Here is a 25,381-nt window from a genome sequence, read left to right as displayed (position 1 = left end):
AGGTATAGAAAAAGATATTAAATAAAAGTTGGGGGTGGGGAAGAACAAGAAGGACTGCAAATTAACCACTTAGCTGAGAGGGAAAGATAGGAAGGAGTGGCTAACTAAACAAAGAAATTTAAGAAAAAGATCAAGAATGTAATAAAAAAAACAATACTAGGGAGAGGAGTAATAAGTGGTGAGAAGAGATAAAATGAAGAGAGTTAATAAAAAAAGTTTAATTAAAATAAGGAAAACTAATTATAGGAACAAAATATTGACAAAAGAAGGACATTTAAAATATTTTAAAAGTTTTTTTCATATGAATGAATGGAGAAAAGTATAAATTTAATTTTTATAACTTTAAATACCAATGGAATATAAAAGTCAAATGAAATATAACAGTCAGAAATAGATTGGAAAACAAAATCTCTTGATCTGTAGCTTATAAGAAATACATCTAAAAAATAAAGATTGAGAATGGGAGACTAGAAATTTTTTTCTCTACACCAGGCAAAAAACAAATAAATAGTAATACAGTCATGTTATCAGATAAAACAAAAAAGGTTAAGCATATATATAGCATATATATATTATGTACTTATATATGATGTATGTTGTAATATATGTCCACATATAAAAATTATATTATTTTAAATAAATGATTGAAAACAAACCATTAGTAATAATCAACATATATGTACCAGATTGCATAGGATTCATATGCCTAAAGGAAACATCAATAAGATTGCAAAAATTCAAGAATAGTAATACAACAAAATAGTAGGTTATTGTGTTCTTTCTGAACTGGACAAATAAAATAGAAAGAGAAACAAAAGGTAAAACATAGAACTTTGGACCAGATTTTTAAAGTCCAAATGAGACTATAACCAGGTCAAGTAGCAACTTAGTTTATTACAAATGAACATAAAGACAGGCATACTGGGACAGAGTACAACAGATCCCAATTCTGCAGGCAAAGCCTGAGTTATTTATGGGTTTCAGCAAAATTTGGAAGTACAGGGGGAGGAAAAGGGGCATAGAACGTGGAAGTAGGATGTTCTTGCTTATCATATGTTGCGGAGGAAGAGTGTGCAAATAACAGGATCAGTTTCAGCTAGTTCTAGTCAACTCTGCAGTGAGCTGGGTCTGTAGGTGCAAAGTCCAAAGTAGGACAGACTCAAAGAATCACTGATATGTCAAGACTGAGCAAAGGTCAGATTAGTTACTATTAGAGCCATTCTGTCTTTAGGCCCTCCATCCTCCTCCTCCAATTCTATGCAATAAGATAACCCCAAGGAAGATAGAGAAGTAAATTTTAGGAATATATTTGAAGAACTAAACAGATTATTTCTTAGCACCACATCACACTTTTGCATGTTAGAGTAAAGAAAATTTCAAATAAATGAAAATACAAAAATATTAAATACATCCTTAATAAATGCAATGTGTATTTTAGTAATCTTAGGGAATGTGAGCAAAAGACATAGACTTTAATGAATGGTTAGGTAGATGAAAAAATATTAATTATTCATGATTATTAATCTAAAATTCAGTTATTATTGTAATACTTTTGTATACTTCATAGGGTCAAAGATTTAGAGAAGAAAAAAGGCTTCAGTAATGATCAAGTACAAGCACTTTTGGCAAGTGAGGAAAAAGAGACCTAGAAAAATGCACTGATTTGTCCAAAGCCACCCAAGTAGTTAAGTAGTAAAGTCATGATTTGAATCCATCCTTGGACCCCAAATCCAGTTGTAATTCTTCTATACTAAACTACCTTCCACAAAACTAATACTACTACAAAAAATACTATGAAGAATTCTTTCAAGATAGCGAAGGAATAAATGGATTAAAACATTTATCAAATGCCAACTTTATCCAAAGCACTTTGTTATACACTTCAATTACAAACAGCACAGAAAGACTAACCCTATTACCAAGCAGTTCACCTTCTAATAGGAGGTGACAACATTTAGAAGAGGTTCCACATGCAGAGCAGTTGGAAAGGCCCAGTGTCTTTTGGTATAACGGCAAAGCAAAAGGCAATGTAACTTTTTAGTGTTATTTGATAAAACCAAATTTGTTTTAACATTGAGTCATTTATCAGTGTCAAGGACTTGAGTGGTGAGAACTTTCTTTTCATTTTCAGCTGTTGTGACTGAGAAGGTGGAGCCACAGCACCAGCAAAGGCAGTTGCTGGTTAAAACATCACCAATGTTGTTTCACTCTGATGAATGATGGTGGTTACTAGCCTGAAAGTGGGGCCATTGGTCAAGAGCATATTACTATTGTTGGGAAGCTTTGGCCTTTCTCTTTATAGATGGCAGTTGGTTGGTAATTACTATAATTGGCAACAGGGATGCAGGGACTGCTCTCTACAAAGGAGAAAATAATGAAATCCAAAACAATGAGTACACCAAAAACTACATAGAAATAATCACTATGTGAGACAATGATAACGATGATGTATAAAATGCATATACTATATTTCACCACATAATCATTGCTGATTTTAGGGCATAATTTTTGCAAAAAAGTGGATCGTGACCATTATGTGAAACATTAAAATTGTGCCAGTATTACTTAAAAATCATTTTATTACTAAACTCTTGGTGCGAAATTTGGATACATGGAATACTCATGAATATATGTTAAAATTGGGAAGAAGCAAGCATTACTGATGGGGATGGGATCTGAATCCCCAAAAGGAAAACACCATGTCTCTTTTTAAATTTTTTTGGAGAGGGGAAGGCAGGGTAATTGGGGTTAAATGACTTGCCTGAGGTCACACAGCTAATAAGTGTGTCAAGTGTCTGAGGCTGGATTTGAACTTAGGTCCTTCTGACTCCAGAGCTGGTCTTCTGTGCCAACTAGCTGCCCCACAAATACCATGTCTTTAGGGTCTGGACCCCAGAAAGGAAAAACCCCTGGACTTTTCCACCTGGCTTAGGTCCCTGGCATTCTCCTGGGGCATTTGACCTATCCCAGTTAATTTACTTTCTTTTCATGGTCTGCCCCTGGCCCCACCCTAGACTGCCACTCCTTAATTACATCTAGACCACTTCTCTGTTCCCATGGTCTTCTGTATAAAAGATCCATCTTGCCTCCATTAAAGTGCTTATATTCCTTAAGAGTCTAGCTAATATGGTAGAATTACACCCACCCTGACTAATAAACCTTGTCTTTGGCTGAAAGAAGTCTTGAGTTGAGTTCATTGGAAGCAGGACCCACACATTGCTATTTTGTATTCCTAGCACCCTAAACCTCAGCATTACCATATCACTTGACTTACTCATGGCACCTTTACCTGCCTGCTTGGTCCCCTTGCGTCTACAGCTATTCATTGGGTTGAGTGACAATAACATTAATACTGTAACACTCTAAACAAGCCATGAAAGTTGACTTTCAGAAATATAGAGACAATGCTGTGCTAGAATTCTAGGCTCACAGTTCATAATGTGTGAGAAATAAAAATGCATCCATATGCCACTCCTGAATACATTGCTGCTCTGTTTACTTTTGAGTGGTGTTACCAACAGAATTATACTGAAGAGGGACACTATAAAATGATGAGTTTTAGTCTAGGGGTGCCTGAAACTCCAAAATACCAACATGTCGGGTCCTGCCAAATGAATTCGAATCAAGTCTTCTCTCAGGCAAAGAAAAGCAAAGTTTATTAAAAGTTTGCCATATTGGGTAGACTCTTAAGGAGCCTGTGATGCTTGCATTGGGCAAGTGGGCAAGAATCATCTGACACAGAGTGAGTGTGTGCTGGCTAATTCTCCCGGCTTTCCCCCTCTCAAGGAGGCAAGATGTGTCTGATATACAGAAAGATTGTGGGAAGAATCTAGGGGTGGTCTAGAGGAGGAGTTTGGGGAGGGTCTTCAGGAGAAGTCAGATGAGGTCAGACTCCAGTAAATGAGTGATTAAGGGTGGGAAGTTGCTGGAGGCTACCTGGAGATGACAGAAAATGGTGGGTTAGGCCAATTCTGGGGTGTAAGAGATTTGGGTATAGATATTTTGGGAGGCTCAAGAGTAGAAAATTGCTAGACAAAGGAGGGCTAAAGATTTGGGCAGAGCCACAATGAAAGCTTATGCCCTTAGGCAAATGCCTCAGTGGGAAGATTCAAGGAGAGCCCCAGAGCCTGTACCTCAAGGATTCAAAGATATCTCAAGGGGTTTCCCAGAGCCTGTATGTCAAAGATTCAAGGAGAGCTCAAGGGGGTTCCCAGAGCCTGTACCTCTTCAATACAGTGCAACAATTACTTGATGAAAGATAATAAACCAATTTTTGAGCTTAAAAAAAGAAACAGGGTGTGATGTTTTTGTGGTGATAATTATGCAGTCAAATATGATATATCTGTGTATGTGTACATCTACATATGTGTATGTGTGTACATATATGCACATATGAAAATATAGTTTTTGCAAGTTCTATGTGTAATTAAAGAAATTAAACAGCCAACAAAAAGTAAAAATAATCACAGAAGAAGAAATCAAAGGGAGTAGAGAAGAAATAAATTAATTAAAACCTGGCTTTATAAAACTGAAAATAAAACCTGTGATTCTTTGAAAATCCTAAAAAAATTAACATATTCCTTAAGACACCTTCCTTATAAGGAAGGGGGGAAAAGCTTTATACATAGCAAACTTTTTTATAGCAGTAGTTTTTGCACTTACAAAGAATTGTAAACAAAATTGATACTCATTGATTGTTGAATGGCTTAACAAATTTGGTAGACAAATGTAATGGAAAATAGCTATGCCATAAAAAGAAACAATGGATATTATTCATACAAGGAATTATGGGAAAACATCAACTGATATAAAATAAAAGTATGCAGAACCAGGAAAACAATATTTATGATAGCTTTAATAATGTAGATGGAAATAATAACTACAGTGAAAATAACTGAAACTCAGGGTGGTGAATTTATAGTGACCAAGCATGATCCCAAATAAAGGTCATGATAAGACATCTCTCCCTATTTCTTTGACAAACTAGGAAACCATGGATATGGAATACTTCATAAGACAAATATTTTCAATATGTTTATTACTTTTCACTCAAATGACTCAACATTTTATACTATATTTTTTCTTTCTTATTACCTCTTCCCACCTTTTAAAATCTTTTTATGTGTTGCTTTCCCCTTTATAATGTAAGTATCTTGAGGGCAAGAAATGTTTTTCATTTTTCTTGTGTATGTATTCCTAACAATTAGCACTGTGCCTGGAACATAGGGAATGCTTACTAGATACTTATAGTCCGGACTTGATGATAATTTTAATTCTTCTTTATTTTTTTTTTATTTTAAAGGATGAATCACTAAGGTTAAGGAAGACAAATATAATGGGAGGATCAGATGATATAAAAACAAAAGCTATCAAAATATATTTTTAAAAGATTCAACTTTCTCAGTGCGTCAAAATAATTTTCCAATAAATTGTAGATAACTAAGTGCAATATAACAAGACTAACATAACCACTTTAACTTTTGAACATATAAAGTCATACAACCATAATTTACAATTCAATTACCTCTCTATAATACTTTATATTACTTCTGAACAAGTAATAATTCTATCATTAGTAACAGCGGTAGTAATGGCAGCAGTAATAGCCATATTAAATGATCCTAAGCTCCTTGTGTTTTCCCCTTTTTCAAATTCAGCAGATGGCACCATATGGGAAATTTAATAAGTACCATAATGTGAATTTCATACATCTATACTACCTGTATTATAAAAAAAATTACTGTTAAGAGAAGTGACCATTTTGATAATATATTGATTTATGTAGGGCAGGCACTAAATACTTCATCAAGGGACAGTTAAGGAGTACTTTTCCCCCTACTTCTATCAAAACATAAAGGAAACTTGTCACTTTTTGGTCAATGAATCTAAGCACTTCGTCCTTGATTGCTCATCCCAATCAGTTCAGATTTTGACGCATAAGGTTCAAACAGAGCCAGGAACAATTAAGCTGAAGACCAATACCATATCATTAGGTGATAATTACCCTGCTGGGAGTGAATTGGTGCTTAGAAAAGCACCATGATCCATCAGATATCCTTCCCAAACTTTCTGACTGCTTAATAAGCTTAATCCTTAAATTGTCTGCCATCATTCCTAACCCAGCTGCTTCTCATTCAGGAAAATTAAATTACTGTTCAATAAATATTTATTAAGTACTGTCTATATGCAAGGTGAAATAGTTGGCCTTAGCATTATAACAACAAAACTAAAAAGGTCCCTGCCCTCAAGGACTTTCCATTCTATTGCTAATTATCTCATAAATATTATATCATTTGATACAATAACACTGGAAGGTAAAGGTTATCCTTTTACATTTGAGGAATCTGAGGCACAGAGAAATATTGAGTGTCTTGCATGGGGTTATATAGGTAGTGAGTGTCTGAGCTCAATTTGAACTCAGGTCTTCTTGATTCTGTGCCTGGTACTAGTGTTAGAGAAAACATTGTTAGTGAGGGGAAGCACAAAACAGAGAATATCCCAGTGCTACGGATATGTGTCTCAATAAATGGAAATAAACAATTTTCCCCCAATACCTTATCTAAGTCTTCCCCTGACACCAGTTGCTTTTCATTGTGAGCAGGCATAGATGAGTTGTCAGTGTCTAGGAATTTGATAATTGCTTTGCCCATTTAAGCTTTCTTCACATTTGTATTTCATCCAGATTTGACACTTTTAAAAATCTCTTTATTGATACCAGAATACTTTTATTTTAAAAATTTAAAAATATTTTCAAAATTTTGAAATTACTAATTTTTAGTCTTTTTTTTCTTTTTTCTTTCGTTGGGAGAGTGCCTAATATTTTTGGACACAAAAGTCCCTGGTCATATCTTCATTAAACAGGTACATGTTCACCTTCCCCCACACTCATTTTGAAAAATGTTTTTATTTGTTGTTTTTTTTAAATTTTGTTTTAGACTGAAAGGCCAAATACTAGTACAAAATAGAGAAAAGAAACAAAAGACATTATATACTTAAATATTGGAACTTAAATACAAAGTAAGAAAAAAATATGTTACATACGTAGCAGAACATGAGGGGATATAAAATATGTAACACTAAATTTTCATTTCAGTAAAGCTTGTATGATAAATACTACATGTGTATAGATAATTGTTCAACTTTTCTTTGCTTCCTTGTGAGTTTTCTTTTTTTCACTCCTGTGCACTTTTTACTTTGAAATTTTCCCCCTTCCTCCATCCATCCCCCAAAAAGGGTACAATTATGTGTGGATATCTATCTATCTATCTATCTATCTATCTATCTATCTATCTATCTATCTATCTATCTATCTAATCTTTCTCTCTGTCTCTCTCTATATATAAACATACATATAGACATACACATACACACACACACACACACACACACACACACACACACACACATATATATATATATATATATATCCTTTTTTTTCTTGTTTCTCCTAATATTTTCTCCTTGATCTGGAGGTTTTGGAATTTGACTATGATGTTGTAGCCTTCTTTGGGGAGGGACTATGATATTTATTGCCTTATTTTATCAAGATTCTTTTTTTTTTTTTGTAGCTTTCAGGTAGTTCAATTGTTTTCATGTTTTTTTTATCTGTTCTCCAGATCAGTTGTTTTTCTTATGAGATATTTCACATTCTCTTCTAATTTTTTTTCTTTGAATGTTGTTTTATTATTTCTTGGTGTCATAACTTTGGTGCCTTCCCCTTGCTCAGTTCTAATTTTCTTTTTTTTTCTTTTATTAATTAATTAATTTATCTATCTATCATCTCTCTCTCTCTCTCTCTCTCTCTCTCTCTCTCTCTCTCTCTCTCTCTCTCTATCTATCTATCTTAAAAGCAATTGGGGTTAAGTAACTTGCTCAAGCTTATACGGACAGTTATTTCTGGGTGTGGTGCTAAGTATCTGAGCCCGGCTTTGATCCCCAGGTCATTCCGACACTGGAGCCAGTGCTCTTACTAGCTGTGCTACCTGGCTGCCCCAATATTCAGTTCTAATTTTCAAGGAGCCATTTGTTCCCTTAAGATTCTGCATCTCCTTTTCCAATTGGTTGACTTTCTTTTCATAATCTTGTTTTTCTTGGATTGTTCTTAATTTTTTTCCTTAGTCTCATTTGATTTTTGAAGTCTTTAAAAAATTCTTCTATGAATTGTTTTTGGCAATTAACCATTTGACATCACTCTTTGATGTAGGAGATGCTTTTTTTTTTTTGCTTCAGTATCCTCTCCTGAAGACAATTTTTAATTTGTTTTTTTTTTCCAGTTTTTTTAGTTGCATGTCCAATTTATCAATCTGGTTTTTCCTCTATTTTACTGATGTAAGTAGAGATATAAAATTTCCCCTAAGTGCCACTTTGACTTCATCCTATAGATTTTGCTATGTTGTCTCATTGTTGTCATTTTTTAATGAAATTTTTTATTGTTTTTATGATTTCTTCTTTAACCCTGTAATGTTAATGGAAGTTGTAGAAATTCCCTACCCATTAATAGGCTTCATATGGAGTCCACAAGAGAAACTTGATTAGAAGAGGCTTGTTTTTCAGGAAGGGACACAACATTGGTTACTTTGTAATTAGGCAGTGGGTCATGAGGGTTGTAATGTCCTTTGACGCTGAAGAAGTGTGTGTGTGCGTATGTATATATATATACATATACATATATACATATATATATGTGTGTGTGTGTGTATATATATATATACTCTGAGGTTAGTATTTTCCTTTGGGGCTTACTCTTGGGAAGAGTGTTCAAGTAATGTAGCCAGATGAGACATTGGGTAACTGTTAAGGAGCCCCCTGGCTTTGAAAACCCAGATGTTGGTGCTTTGGTAACTATGTATCTATGTAATGGTCTGACTGTTGTATCTGATTGTTGATCTGTGATGTATGTATTATTTGGTCAGATGGTTAGAAGCACTATCTGTTGTTCTTTATACTATTATTTCTGCTTGTAATTTCTGTTTGCATTTTCTCTGAAGTTCAGGTTGTTGACTTTTTCCCTTGAACTAAGTAAATTATATATATATATATGTTTGATGAAGGTAAGATTGTTGACCCCTTTTGGATTGCTTTCCTTTGGAAAAGCAAATCAAAGAACTTGTGCTAGCAGCCCTCCTTTGTGCTAGTGCTATTGGTCTTATACCCCCACATCAGATGTAAGTACCATTTTTGTTATAGACCCACCTTTTTCTTAGGATTCGATTATTTAATTTCCAAATAACTTTTAATTCTCTCTTTCCAGTTCATTATTGAATGTAATTTTTATTGCATTATGATCTGAAATGGATTATTTTTCTGTGTTTGGTTGTAAGGTTTGTATGCCCATGGTCTATTTTTGTGTAATTACTATATACTAATGATAAAAAAAGTATAGTCCTTTCTATTCCTGTTCAATTTTCTCTAGAGACCTTTAATATCTAACTTTTCCAAAATTATATTCATCTCCTTAAATTATTTCTTTTTTATTTTTTTGGTTAGATTTATGTAGTTCTGAGAGGGGAAAATTGAGGTCCCCCACTTGTATAGTTTTATTAACTATTTCCTTCTTAATTCATTCAACTTCTGTTCCAAATATTTGGATGCTATTCCATTTGGTACAGACATGTTTAGTATTGATATGACTTCTTTGTCTATGGAATTTTTCTGAAAGATATAGTTTCCTTCTTTATCTTTTTAAATTAGATCTGTTTTTTCTTTTGCTTTATCTGAGATCATGATTGCTGCCCCTACTTTCTTTGCTTCAGTTGAAGCATAATAGATTCTGTTCCAATCCCTTACCTTTACCCTCTATGTATTTCTCTGCTTCAAATATATTTTTTGTTAGCAACATATTGTAGGATTCTGGTTTTAATCTATTCTGCTTTTTTATAAGACAGAGCTAAATGAGGAAACTGGAAGGAGACTTCTGAGGATAGATATGTCTTTTATGATGAAGGAGAAATGAAATATAATAGGCAATCTAAGGACATAGTAAAAGAGATGATCTTATCCACCATCATAAAAAGCCATTTTTTGTCCTTGGATGGAGATACTAGAAGCTTCTAGTAGAACCAATCTAGGATATACTAGAAGCTAAATGGTTATCTCAACCCTGCTGTATTATATCAATCATTAATTAGAACAATTATAAAAGTATTTGGTCACCTCCCTTTCTTTTCTTGAACATTAGATGTTTTCTCATTTTGACAACACACCCTGTCACTTGAATGGCAGACCTTTCTCCAAAAAACTTCCTTTTTTGTTTTTGTTTTTGATTTTTTGCTTTTTGGAGGGCAATTGGGGTTAAGTGACTTGCCCAAGGTCACACAGCTATTTTCTGTGGTAAGTGTCTCAGGCTGGATCTGAACCCAAGTCCTCCTGACTCCAGGGCTGGTGCTCTACTCACTGCACCACCTAGCCACCCCAACTTCCTTTTTTTCTTTTAATAATGTCTTTTTTTCCTCACTGCTCTTTCTCTTGTGAAAGATATTATTTATCCTAAATTTCCCCAGAATTCTGCTAATTGACTGTGTACTCTAAATGGGCCTGAAAAATTGTAAAGTATAAAACAAAACAAAAACAAAAATCTGTCCCCTAAGAAGCTGAGGCTGGTATCAATAAGCAGTCTTTAGTGCTTAACTTGCTAATAAATCTTTTTTTCTTTTCAGTTTGACTACTTGAATTATTTGACCTGACAGTCAGAGGATACAACTGGTAGGTAAGATTCTCCCTGGGATTTCTAGAAACCCAGGCTAAGAAATTTCCTAACAACATCTAGTATTTTTCTTTGATCCCAAGGCATCATCTATGACTCAGAGCACAGGCTTTTCATTTGTGTTGAGAGCAAAAACAGGAATTTCTCCTTTGTAAACTTTATCATAGTTATTTTTGTTTTTAGAAACACCTAGTTTAGAGACATGCAGGATCATATTATCATTTATTTAGAGGTGAAATGATCATAGAATTATAAATTTAGATTTAAAAATAGCCTTAGCAATCACTGAGTCCAATCCCCTCATATTAGAATTTAGAATCTGAGATACAAAGAAGTGAAGTGATTTATTCTAAGTCATGTAGTAAGCGGTGAATCAGGATTTAAACACAGGTATACTGAATCTGAATCAAGGGATATTCCCACTGTATTACACTAAGGAAGGATTTCAGAAAGCACTGGGGAAAGAGAAGGCAAAGGAAGATAGTGCTTGGGTGGGGGGGGGGGCTAATGCTAAGTTTACTATTGGCTGGGGGTTTGAAGGTAGTGTTTTTTCCTTTGAATGCAGTCTTCATTATTGATCCTCTGAATTATTTTAATATGAATTGTCTTTGTCTAGTGTTTAGAATTGTGGGAGGGCTTGTAAGTGCAGGTAATCCATAGGGTTCTTGTGGTTCTAACATTCTAGGATTGCTTTGAGTCTCAAAGTTTTATCTGTCTTCAAGAGTCTCAAGTTAAAAGTTAACATCCAGAAAGTTAACATTAATGGTCAACAACTTAGCAATTAGTAGCTGATAGATAGTTTCTATAAAGGGACTTTGAAATAGAATAAGGATATCTTGAAAGATAATATAAGCAAAGAGGGATGCCAAGAATGGGGTAGTGCTGCTGAAAAAAATTTATGGGACTCTACACTTGAAGGAATCTTAGCATATAATATAGTGCCCTCACTTTACTGAAAAAGAAACTGAGGTCCATAGCACTTAAGTGACTTGGTCACAGTCAATCTGGTAATAAGTTATACATCCATGATTCAAATAAAACTCTATTCACTACAAGTCCAATGTTTCTGACAGCAGACCACTACTTCTGCTTTGGCCACACTAATGAGAAATAATCAGTAGTACACTTTTTCTAAGACAATCTGGCCAGCACTTTGTAGATCATTAATTTTTTCAAAACAATGACAACAAAAAATATGTAAGGACATCAGAAAAATCACTATCAAAGATTTATAAAGAGTAATTATATGTATTGAGAATAGCCTATTTAAAAAAACACACACACTTATACACCCATATACATACAAACATACATATATGCATATATACATACACACATATTGTAATCTACAATTTTTGCTTGCTTTCTGAGTGTAGCTGTATATATTAGTTAATTTCTGGTGCCTGATAACATCTACTGAATCTGCTTAATTTTCAAACAAAGTAGATACCATTATCAACTTTTTCATTCAGTGTGCTATCAAACACACTTGGGTCCAACCAATGGTCCTTCTTGTCTTTCCACATTCTTGATATTTCACATTTTATGTGCATGCATTTGTAGTCTTCCCTCCACCTCTAGAATACTCTGTCTTCATCTCTGACTCTTAAAACACCTGCTTTCCTTCATAGCTCAGTTTAAATACCAATTTAAATTGTGGTCTTTTCTGATCCCTCAAGCTGCTAAAGCCTTCCTTCTCTTCCTTCTTTACAAAAGTACCTCTCATTTACTTAGCACATATTTGTACATGGACTTTTGTATTTGTGTTCTCAACATAATAAACACACTGCTTAACAATGATTCTTTCATTTATTCATCAAGATTAAGTTACTTGTACAGAGTCAAGTATCTAGTTAGAGGTAGCATTTGACTATGCCCTTTAATCTATTTATAGCTCAGTGCTCGAAATACATAAAAATAAAATCATTTAAGAACTATCTTTTTTTTTAAACCAATAAACTCAGAATAAAAAGAAATCATTTAGAAGCATACAAAAAAGTGAAACTCTCTCTGTTAAGGAACTTATTGCCATAGCAGGCGGAGACAATTCACACAGGAGAAGAAATGTGATGATAAGCAGGTTTGTACCATTTCCAAAAGGGAAATGGACCCAAAGCAAAAGATAAAAAGTAGGGAGAAAAATATACATGGATTATTATGCATAATCTGGTTCGGGTGAAGTTACTTATATTGTTTATGTGAGTGTGTACTCATTCATCAATCTAGACATTTCAGCCCTTGGGCAAGTGCTTCAAAACTGAGTGAGTCACATTCCCTAGGTCCAGGATCATGGGTGGACTCATGGAAGGCTGGGTAGATTACCTCAGGCAACTTCCTACGATTTATGTACCCCCGTCCAGGTGTAGATCTGCCTGAGGAAATTCCCACACTTGAAGGTTCCTTTCTCTGAGGAAATGACCAGTCTTTCATATTTGAATTCTTCTGTCTATTTACTATGCATATGTTTTTATGGCTAAGGATATAAAAATGTTCTTCCAAAAGGATACATAACAAATAAAAAAAAGATTAATCAAGCACCACATGTTTTTGAAATAATAACTATTTACCATCAGTGGAACAGGCTAAAGTTCATTTAAGATTTGTGGAAACCAGTGCTTTATAAAGATTGTTTTTGACTTGGATGCCCCAAATGTAGAATGAAAGAGTCTGAGAGAATAAAGTCTAAGAATAGCATGATTCATCATTTCCTTTGTTTCATCCTATGGAAAACAGAATTGCCCAAGTGTGTTCCCCATTATCTCTCCACTGGCTTTTATATAGGATTGTGAGCAGTAGATTGGGCATTTCTATTGTAGACATCAGTCATTTTATTGTGAGATGTTGAAAGAGAGAATGACTCAGTTGCAAGGAGTAGAGCATTAGTTTAAAATGAAAATACATCAAGTTCCAAGTACCTTACTTCCTTCATGATGGTTCATCAAAGAACTGGGGCTTTTTGAATAAGTCTTGCAAATGATCTGAAATAAATCAACTAAGAAAGTGGTCACTGTCCTTGGGAGGTACCAAGATTGCTATTTATTTGCTATTTTACTAATTAGGGGAGGATATAACCAGTCAGACTATCCCTTGACATTTCTCATTTTTAATAGTGTAGCCCATTCATAGGAGGCTTGGAGTACAGGGATGGCGAGGGTCAGTAAGTGAGCAGAAACAAAAAGAGAGAAGACAAGTTTTTTTGGGTTTCACAAAACAAGAAAATCCTTATGGAAGCATACAACTGAACACTTTAATCACAACTTCCAAAATTAAAATTGATAGTACTTTTATCAAGTAAAGGTAAAAATGTGAATGGAAAAAGTGTCATTTACTTTTGGCACCCTTACATATGGCTATGACAGCTAGGTGCTATGGTAGAGCTAGAGTACAGGACTTGGAGTTAGAAAGATCTGAAGTCAGGAAGACCTGGGTTCAAATTCCACCTCTGGTACTTATTAGTTGCATATTCCTGGGAAAGTCACAGCCTATATCTGGCTCAGTTTCTTCACCTTTAAAATGAAGATAATAATATCACCTACCATTCAAAGTTTTTATAATGATAAAATGAGTTAATATTTGCAAAGCACTTTGCAAGTAGTAAAGTGCTATATAAATGATAGCTTTGTTCCGGGATCTCTTTTTTTTTTCATTTCAGTGCTTAGTTCCTATCTGGGAAATATGTAATACTTAATTTCTTTTTCTAATAATGTAACACTTGAAAGTTGTTAACTGAATGGATTAATATTAACTGATATTTATATGTCTTTCTAATATTTGGAATATAATTTTACATGTATGTATATAAAACAAATATGTGTTTATATAATACACACAAACATATATTTACATATGATCCCACTCCCCCCATCTATCTATCATCTATCTATCATCTATCTATATTTTCATTTGATTTACTTCTCACAACTCTGTAAGGTAGGTTCCATTATCATTCACATTTTTAGGATGAGAAAGTAAGACTGAGAGAGGTTGCCTTGCTTGGGCCACATAATTAGTAAACATCAAAGTAAGATTTGAATTCAACTCAACTTAATTCCAAGTCAGGTAATCTATATACTGTACCTCCTAGTTAATCAAAGTTTTTTTTTTTCATTTAAAAGGACCTTTTAAAAGATAATGGATGTAATAAGATAAAGAAATGCCATATTAGTTATGGAATTATGGAATTTCAGACTTTAGAGATAGTATTTTTATCTATTAGGGAAGTTGATCTGAGTCCTTCAGATAACTACACCCAGACAATGACTGGTCCTACTTAAGTTTATGTCCAACTTTACTAAAAAATTAACAAAAAATATACAAACTTTATATCTTTTTTCCCAATAGAGAAAGTGATGGAATTAATCTAAAAAAGGTGAAATAATATTCATTAGTTATCCCTCTTTGGCACCTTGTAGGACCTTGTAGGGAGAGAGGAGACATCATATGCCAGGCAAGTCAAACCACCACTATCACCTTGACTATCATTCCCCTTCAGAGGTATTAACTAGGTGGGAACAAAGACTAGACATTTCTATTACATTAATAAAAAAAACACAACATTTCAACTAGGTAAGACAAGAAGGGCATGAGAATTCACTGAAGAAACTCAGTCACAGTGTGTGGGAATTATATAACAATAGCAGGCTAATTTAGGAACCGGGCATTCAAGTATTTGGTAGAGATAGTAGTCCCATCCATGTCCCTGAGAGGAAACTCCTTGAATCTGCTGAAGGAAAAGAGCTTTCTAAAGGGTTTAAAAGCCATATCACATTAAGATACCATGGTCGTATTTCCTCCTTATCTTTTTTTTCTGCCATAAAGTTTGTGGTTGATGTAATCAATTGTGCCATAAGCCAAAAACCCCAGGGACAACATTAGTTCCTCTAGTGCGTGAGGCAAAGGGAAATAGTTTAAAAAATTAGCCAGAGGCTTAGTAAAATTGGAATGAATTATTAACAAATAAAGGGATAAAATATATCAATTGTTTTTGATACCAATTCATGTGAATGGCTTTATAGCCAAGTTGTAATTAAAAAAAAAAGTTTGGAACATAAGCCTCTCAGAATCATAGTTTACTGATAACAACATCAATGCCAAGTCAGGAATAGAAAGCCCAAAAGAAAAAAAAATGGATTTGAGAAGCAAACGATTGATTAAGGAGATACTAATTGAGAAATGTATTTGAATTTCTGAAATATTAATTTAAGTCATCTAGCATTTGTACATTTTTGGCCTCCTGTTCCTATAGCCACAAAAGAGCTGAAGGAATAACTAAATTAAGATCTTCATCTTCAAAAGTAATAGTAGGGTGGTTTCCTTCAAGTTTTAATAACCTTCTTCCCAACCTTTCCTGTGCCATGCCTACCACCTGTTTTCCCTCTTGGGTGCTTCCTGGGCTGGACAACAGATCTATCCTCTTATCTTTGGTCATTGCTGTGCTGATATCACTACCACCATCACATGTCATGGAACAGATTGCACCAGGTAAGCTGTTGTCTTCCAAAACTTTCACAGCTATCTTTGTGACAGCTACACGAATAAGTGAGGTGGCTGGTGCACTTTTACAAAGGTGAATATTTCCACAAATTAAGCAATGACATTATCCTGCCCAAATATAGCCATTGGGAAGTTGAATTCAGTGATGATTCCAATTTAGCCCAAAGGATTTCCATGTCCAATGAGTTCATGGCCAGGTCTTTTGGAAGAAAAGATGGGTCCTCCAGCAATTCATAACAAATCAACAGCAGAGATATCCACATACTCCTGAACTTCTCCAACAACTTCCACCAAGATTTTTCCTTACTTCAAAGTTATCAAGTTTCCAAAGATTTGGTTCTTGTGTTACAAGTCTTTGCCAATCTTTCTTCCTATTTCTCTTTGTTTAGGGGCTGAAATATTTGCCCATGTTATCCAGACTTCTTTGGCTTTCTCTAATGTTTCTTCATAGTCTATCAGGCTGGCCTGGTGTACTCCTGCTATAGGCTCATTCTTAGCTGGACAGTAGCTTATAACAACCTTGTCTCTTCCACCCCAGGTCCCATCACACACGTTTTTATTTTTTTCTATTGTGGAATTTTTGAAGATATTCTGCTTTCCTGAATTTCCTTCTGGTCTTGATCTTTTTTTCCCCCTCTCCTGTTCATTTAAAAACTGCTTCAGTTGTCCTCTTTCCTTTCTTTTACATTTCTTTTCCTTTTCTTCATTTTAGGAGTAATATGATCAATAATCCCATTATTCTTCCCCAATTTTCTGCCTAACTCCCTCAAAAATAAAGAACAAAACAAAACTCTTGTAATAATATTCAGTTAATCAAAATAAATGACCATGTTGATCATATCCAGAAATGTATATTTCATTTTGCACTTTTGAGCAGATCACCCCTGTCAGGAGATAGTTAACTTGCTTCATCAATGATATTGAATTTTGGTATGGAATTTCATTTAACACAATTCTTAAGAATTCAAAAATTGTTTCTCTTTACAATGTAGTTGTTTATTGTATCAAATGATCTTTGGGTTCTGCTCACTTTACTTTTAATCAGTGAATTCAAGTCTCCCTATACTTCTTTGAAACAATCCTTTTTGTGATAAGTTTTGGCACAATAGTATGTGCACATATAAAAACTTATTTAATAATTACTTTATTGTTGGTACCACCCTTTGTTTCCTACCATTTGCTAGAACAAAGAGAACTGATATATTCTATATTATAACTTATATAAAGCCTTTTCTCTCTTGTTCATGCCTTAGGGGTACAGGTTTACAAATGACATTTCTGGGTTAAAAAGTATTCAGTGTTCAGTGACTTTTTTTGTGTACAGTTCCAAATTGTATTACAAAATATTTGAACCAATTCACAAGTCTATCAAGATTGAATGAGTGTGATAGCCAATTCATTATCTGTCATTTTCTTCTTTTGTTGTCTTTGCCAACCTTATGGGGACAAAATAGAACCTCATAATTTCTTATTCCTATTATTATTGATTTTGAAATTTTTTATGTATATCTATTAATAGCATATGTTTTTTTTCCTAAATAACTGTTTATTTATGTCCTTTAATAATTTTGATGTTGAAGAGTGGCTCTTCTTCTAATTTGATTCTTCTCCTTTCATACCTTAGATAGCAGATCTTTATTGGAGAAAGTTGCTGGTTTTAGATGCCTTTCCTCCTTACCCACTTTTTTAATTTCCCTTGATATGTTTGACTTTTTGTTTTCTAGATAACTTTCAGCATTGTTTATTATTAGCTTTGTATGGCACTGAATAAGTAAATTAATATAGGTCCTATTGTCTTTTTAAAAATTATATCTGAAAACCTGAAGTACAAACAATTTCTATCCAATTATTCAGGACTTTTTTTGGGTAAAGATTATTTTATAGTTGACTATATAAAAGAGAATTATTTCATTTTTTAATGTTTTACTGATATTTTCTATCATCATTTTTCCCTTTGCAATGTCTGTAACTTTCTGTTCTCCTCTGGACTTCCCCATCATGTCCTAAGAACTTCTTCCTTCTTGAAGATCACTTCAAGCATAGAATTCACCCTGATCGGGAACCTCTGCCCTTGTGGCCCATTCCTCTGATTGGAGGGAGAAGAGCTCCTGTAAGAACCTTTACTTAGGAGGGCACCTAGACTGTCTGTCTCCTCATTTCCCACCTAGGCACACTCCTATGGACTTCTCAATCATGCCTTTTCCTTTCTTCCTACCCCACTCCTTTCCAGTTTCCTTTTTTAGTGTGTGTGTAGTCTTCATCTGTAGAAGATAAACTCTTTGAAGCAGAGATTGTCTTTTGCCTTTTCCTCCTATGTCAGTCACATAGAAGGTGCTAACTAAATGTTTATTGACTAACTGGCACCACAACCCCTAAAAATCTCTTACTTGTTGCAAATAAGCACAGTTAAAATAAATTAACTAATGATTGGTCATGACTGAAATTATACCACCCCTTTCTGTATCTATTATACACTATCTCTCTGCCATAAATAAAGTGGCAGACAGGTTTCTCCACTGGGCCTCTGAAATCATGTTTAGTCCCAGCACCGATCAGAACTCTAAAGTATTTCAATGCTATTTTCCTTACAACACTGTGGTCATTCTATATATAGCAACAGATGAGGATTTTTTATGCTTTTTTATTCTTCTTAATTACTAACACCAAATTTCATGCACATTTGTCAAAGAAACATAGAATTTTATTCTGGAAGAGGCCTTAGCTGCCATCTAGACCACAACTTCATATTATAAATGATGTCTTATTATGATCCTGGATGCAAAGAGAATGATCTGGGGTGGGAGTTGGGACCTAAAAAGTCATTCTGAACTCTCAAGTTCTAGCCAGGAGTGGAACAGACAGCAAGCATGATTATTCATAGTTTATCATCCTTTGCTCCTCCCACACAGTCTTAGTCTGAGTCACCAAGTAACAAATTGTGGTCCTAGATGGGAAAGTAGAAGATAGTCTTGAGGCTTTTTCTCATGAATCCTTACAACATGTTTTGATAGAGTTTTTGAACTTGGGTTAAGAAGTTTCCTAAACTCTATCCTGTGCCATTGTCTGGGTCCAGTCCCTGCCCCCTCTAGCTATCTTGAGTAAGACTGCTTAAACCACATTCATTGTTTTGAATGGTTAGCAGAGAATCTTTTAATATCATTGCATTACCTGTGAATTAACTTGTTTTTTACCCATCCTTAGTGATCCCTCCTATATCATCTTGACAGTGAACAAAATTTTCCCAGTTCTTTAATGATTTTTTAAATGATTTGCTCAACACAATGAAAGAGTGACTTACTAAATAATAAATTAGTTTAAAAATGTTGCCTAGTTGAGGAATTATGTAAGCCAGTCGTTCTCAAATGCATTATTTATTTATTTATTTTTATAAAAGATGATGCCATAATGAAGGAACATTTCTCCAGGAAACTGGACATTTAGACAACCTAACTAGATCATGAAATTCCCCTGCTAGGGCAGAGCTAAGATGGCAGAGTAAAAGCAAGAACTTGTCCAGCTCCTGCTGCAACCACCTCCAATACCTGTAAAATATGACGCTAAGCAAATTTTAGAGCTACAGAACCCACAGAGTGATAGAGAGAAACAAATCTCCTGCTAAAGGCAACCTGACAGGCCAAGAGGAAGGGTCCACTATACCGAGCTGGGAGCTTAGCACAGTCCCATATGAGCTATATGGGCCCAGACCTGTGGTGGTCCTGACCAGTGCCACAGACTGTCCAGAGCAGACTTCAGGAGAGTGAATCACTGGTAGCTGTAGGAGTTTCTAGAATTCTCAACCCGTAAATGCCAAAGAGAGAGTAAAAGGTCAGTGGGGAATGCTATTGATCCAGGGTGATCAAGAGAGAAGAGCATGGTCCAGTCCCTGCCCCTGGAGCAGCAGAGGTGATGGCAGCTGCAATTGCTGCCACTGCTGCTGCTTTGGGTTCCTGGCCTACAGATGGTAGGGGAACCAAGTGACTGTCCAGAGGGCATTTGCAGGAATCTCTCTGCTGGCACTGAGGCATCATTCTCCTGCTTTGCCCTGCTTGTATCTGGTTAGCAGTCTTGGGTGGTGGTTCTGGGGTGAGGAGTGCTGGTGTGGCAGAGTTTGTTGAAGCTGTGGTGAGAAAGTCCTCCTCATAGTTCTGAGGTAGGTGCCTGGAAAAAAACTCTGACAACAGCTGTTCAAAACCCTAGCAATTTGAGACACAGCACTCTCCACTCTGGAAGCAGAGTTCTACCATGGCAAAGAGCTCAAAAGTCAAGTAATTGGCTGGCAAGATGAGCAAACAGAGGAAGCTCAATCAGACTATAGAATCCTTTTTGCAGGACAAAGGGGATCAAAATATACAACCAGAAGAAGACAACAAAGTCAAAACTCCTGCATCAAAATCCTCCAAGAAAAATATGAACTGCTCACAGGCCATGGAGGAGTGAAAAAACATTTGGAAAAGCAAGTAAGAGAAATAGAGGAAAAATTGGGAAGTGAAATGAGAATAATGCAAGAAAATCATGAAAAAGCAAGTGGATAGCCTGACTGAAGAAAATAATACCTTAAAAATGAGACTAAATAAAATGGCAAAAGAGGTACAAAAAGTGAATGAGGAGAAGAATGCCTTAAAAATCAGAAGTGGTAAGATGGAAAAGGAATTTCAAAAATTCTCTGAAGAGAATAACTCCTTCAAAAGTAGTTTGGAGCAAATGGAAGTTAATAACTTTATGAGAAATCAAGAAACTATAAAATAGATTCAAATGAATGAAAAAAAATAGAAGGCAATGTGAAATATCTCATTGGAAAAAACACTAACCTCAGAAATAGATCCAGGAGAGAAAATTTAAAAATTATTGGACTACCTGAAAGCTATGGTCAAAAAAAGAGCATAGACACCATATTTCAAGAAATTCTCAAGGAAAACTGCCCTGATTTTCTAGAACCAGAGGGTAAAATAGAAATAGAAAGAATTAACCAATCACTTATTGAAAAAAGATCCCCAAAAGAAAACTCCTAGGAATATTATAACCGAATTCCAGAGTTCCCAGATCAAGGAGAAAGTATCACAAGCAGTCAGGAAGAAACATTTTGAGTACTGTGAACACACAATCAGAATAACACAAGATCTAGAAGCTTCTACATCCAGGGATCAAAGGGCTTGGAATATGATGTTTTGGATATTTTGGATGTCAAAGGATCTAGCATTAAAGCCAAGAATCACCTACCCAGAAAAACTGAGAATAATACTTCAGGGGAAAATATTGATGTTCAATGAAATAGAGGACTTTCAAGCATTCTTGGTGAAAAAACCAGAAATGAAAAGAAAAATTTGACTTTCAAATACAAGACTACAGAGAAGTATAAGAAGGTAAAGAGAAAAAAGAACTCATAAGGAACTTATTTAAGATGAGCTATTTACATTCCTACATGGAAAAATGATAATTGTAACTCATGAGACTTTCTCAGTATGAGGATAGTTGAAGGGAATGTATATCTCTGTGTGTATACATACATGTATGTATAGAAGGTATATACATATATATGTATAGGTGTATATATATGTATAGGAGGGTATATGTGTGTGTATATATATGTATGTGTGTGTATGTGTGTACATGTATACATAGAGAGCACAAGATGGGTTGAATATGAAGGGATGATATCTAAAAAGTAAATAGGTGAGAGGAATATATTTGGAGAAGGAGAAAAGGAGTGATAGAATAAGGTAAATTATCTCATATAAAAGAGGCAAAAGAAAACTGTTACAATGGAAGGGAAGATCAAAAACATGAAAGGGAATGAGTTAACCTTGCTCTAATTTGATTTGGCTTAAGGAGGGAATAATACACACTCAATTGGGTATTTTACCCTATGAAAGTAGGGGGAAAGGTCATAAGAGGGAGGATGATAGAAGGGAGGACAGAATGGGGGAGAGTGTAGTTAGAAGCAAACATTTTTGAAAAGGGACAGGGTCAAAGGAGAAAATAGAATAAGTGGGGGGCAGGATAGGATGGAGGGAAATATAGTTAGTATTTCACAATATAACTACTGTTGAAATGTTTTGCATAACTACACATGTACAACCTATATTGAATTGCTTGTCTTTCCAGGGAAAAAATCTGGAAATCAGTTTTAAAAACAAATGTTAAAAATCGTTTTTTTAAATGCATCCAGGAAATAAGTTATATAGGCAATGGGGTATAGAAATCCATCTTGCCCTACAAGAAAAAAGGCAGGGAATGGTGGAGGACATAAGAGAGAACAGATTGGGGGAAGTGGTGTTCAGGTTGCTTGCTGTATTAGGGTGGGGAGTGGGAGAGACAGGGAGAAAATTTGTAACTCAAAATCTTGTATAAGTAAATGTTGAAAATGAAAAAAAATCTATATACAAACTAAAAAAATAAATTCCTCTGACTCTCCTTCACCTCTTCTCCTGCCCTTCACTCTTCTTTTTTTTTGTTAACAAGCTTACTTTAATATATTTATTAATTAAATATATATATGTATATCGTTCACCTAGTTCAGGGGAAAAAGGTCAGCACCCTGAACTTCAGAGTATACAGACAGAATTATCAAGACAGAGAAACAGATCAAGTAGACAGGTTTCCAAACTGTCCAACCATTACATCCATACCAAATCAACATCTGGGTTTTTTAAAGTCAGGGGGCTCTCAACAATGGCTTCCCAGAGTCTCATCTGATCAAATCACAGAACACTTCTCAAAGTGAGTCCTCCCCTCACTCTTCTTTATGCTCCTAGAATGGGCAAGTAAGAAGGAAATGCAAAAAGCTGCTATCATGAGGGTGCCCAGAAATAGATATATTGCTGAGAAATGCAGAAATCTTGGGATGTGCAGGGATGGGGAATGGGGAGGCAGACTGTTTAAGAATAATTCATCTAACTGTGACCTAGCTCAATGCATTAAAATACTTACCAAACTCACTTCTATTTTAATCTCCTCCTGTCTTACAATAACTATATTCCCCACTGATTCTATTTGGCTTCCCCTTTTGATCTAATGTGAGATAGAAGTATTTAAAATCTTATAGTCAATATAAACATATTAATAACACATAGGTAATCCAAAACCAAAAGAATCTTTTTAGTCTTTTTCACTTTTTTTCTTCTGGTTTGTCTGGAAATATCCTTCATTATCCTGACTTTTCACTGATAAGTGGTGTTCTTAATCCATCTTTAAAAGTTGAATTTCCAAAGTTAAACTTGAAAAAGGGGAAGAAAACAACTGAGAATCTTTTATATGAGGTTCTTTTTGGTCCCAGCTTGGTCATGAAGTACACTTTTATTGAGCTTGTTTTTGAGCCCCTGTGGGTTTCATGACATGTGAGCAGAGCACAGCAACACAAGATGACTTCATTTCCTTTGAAGAAGCCTTTGCACATTCTTTGTAGATGAGGGATTGGTTTGCATGTCATTTGCTTTCCTTTAGGGTCTCTGAATTTTTTTTTTTACTTTCATTTCCAAGACTTCCTGAGTAAGAGAAGAATGGTGATATTAGTATAATTTGAGTTTGGTCTGTTTGACACAAAGCTAGAGAGAAAATGCTTGAATTTCCTTCTCTACTTCATGATCTCACTCCCAGGTAAAAAAAAAGGATAAAATCAATTTTCTTACAAAAATTAAATAACCACTGAGAGTGAGATCATTTTGAATCGCAAGCATAAATTACCAAGCTATTAGTTTTGAATTGGTCCTGGTGGACCATGGAAATATTAAATCTAAAGGAGAGAGTGTTGATGGTATAAATTACAAATGTTTATTCCCTAGATTTTCTAGGGAATAAACAGGAGAAATATATATCCCCCAATCTGTTCTCTCTTATGTCCTCCACCATTCCCCACCTTACTTTCTTATAGGGCAAGATGGATTTCTATACCCCATTGCCTGTATATCTTATTTCCTGGATGCATTAAAATTTTTTTTAACATTTTAAAACTTTGATTTCCAGATTTTTTCCCTTCTTCCCTCCTCATCTACCCTCAATGGGAAGACAAGCAATTCAATATAGGTTGTACATGTGTAGTTATGAAAAATATTTCCATAGTAGTTATATTGTGAAAGACTAACTATGGGAGAAACAGGTTGAAAGGAATATTTGTTGTCTCATTTTTTTGGTTCAAATTGTTGTCTCCTGTTCTTTTAATGAGATAGAGAATTGACTGATACCAGGGGATAATAAGGAATATCTTCTTCAAGTTTGTAAGAGACAAATAGAAGGAACTTCATTTATAGGTGTAAAGTATGATTAAAGTCTCCCTCTAATAGTTCATTTGAGGTGATTATGGATAAATTAATGAATCAATCAAGAAGAAATTTTAGCACCTAGAAATTCCAGGCACTCTTTTAGGTGCTGGAGAGCAAATTAGGTAAATGAAACAATCTCAGTACTCAAGGTTCTTGAATAACATTGGGGCAGATGTGCAAAACCAAAAATAAATAGACACAAATTATATACAAATTAAATATAATACAATTTCAGGGAGGCTCTAGGAGTCTGGTTTGTATGTGTGTGTGTGTGTGTGGGGGTGTCAGGAGAGGCCTCCTGTAGAAGTACAAAAGGAATTTGAAGAAGTGGCAATGAGGAGGCAGTACATTCAGGACATGGGGAACAGAGCTGCATAAGAGAAGTCATGTCATGTGTGTGGGACATTTAAAGCAAATTGTCTCTTCTACAGAAAACAGAAGGAGATGTGTAATATAGCTAGAAAGGAAGTTTGGACCAATATGGTGAAGCTTTGAAATGTTCAACAGAAGAATTTATATTTGATTCTAGAAGTGTTAGAAAGCCCCTGGAGTTAAAAGTGACAAGATCATACATATATTTCAGGACTGGCATTTCAGTAGGTATGTATAGTATGGATTGAAGAATGGAGAAAGTGGAGTCAAGAAATCCAATTAGGAGCCCATGGTAATGGCCCAAGGGAGAAATGATGAGAATCTGAAATGGTTATGGGTATGTGAATAGGGAAAAGGGAATGATTGTGAGAGGAGGTAGAAATGGAAAGATTTCCCAAGTGATTGACTATGAGCGATGGTCGGGAGAGAGAAGCTTTGTTAAAGGACAGCAAGCAGTTGAGGATAACTTTGAAGGATGACTTTTCAAAAACAATTCCCAGTTAGCATGTGTGGAAGATTCTGCAAGTCTGAGATCTTTTGATTCTAGACCTAACCACAG

General features: G+C 34.9%; 2 pseudogenes; both read right to left on the bottom strand.

Moving 5' to 3' along the window:
- Nucleotides 1–5,670, bottom strand: part of LOC138148898 (aminopeptidase B pseudogene) — a 34,495-nt pseudogene extending 28,825 nt beyond the window's left edge.
- Nucleotides 5,671–15,906: 10,236 nt separating this feature from the next.
- LOC138148897 (alpha-aminoadipic semialdehyde dehydrogenase pseudogene) lies at nucleotides 15,907–18,192 on the bottom strand (annotated as a pseudogene).
- Between the last annotated feature and the right edge of the window lie 7,189 nt (nucleotides 18,193–25,381).

Source organism: Petaurus breviceps, unplaced genomic scaffold (genome assembly GCF_028583685.1).
Source record: "Petaurus breviceps papuanus isolate PSGF00001 unplaced genomic scaffold, PetGlider_PUasm1.0 90842, whole genome shotgun sequence".
Lineage (NCBI taxonomy): Eukaryota > Metazoa > Chordata > Mammalia > Diprotodontia > Petauridae > Petaurus > Petaurus breviceps.
The sequence above is the reverse complement of the archived record's forward strand: the minus strand, read 5'-3'. Positions and strand labels throughout refer to the sequence as shown.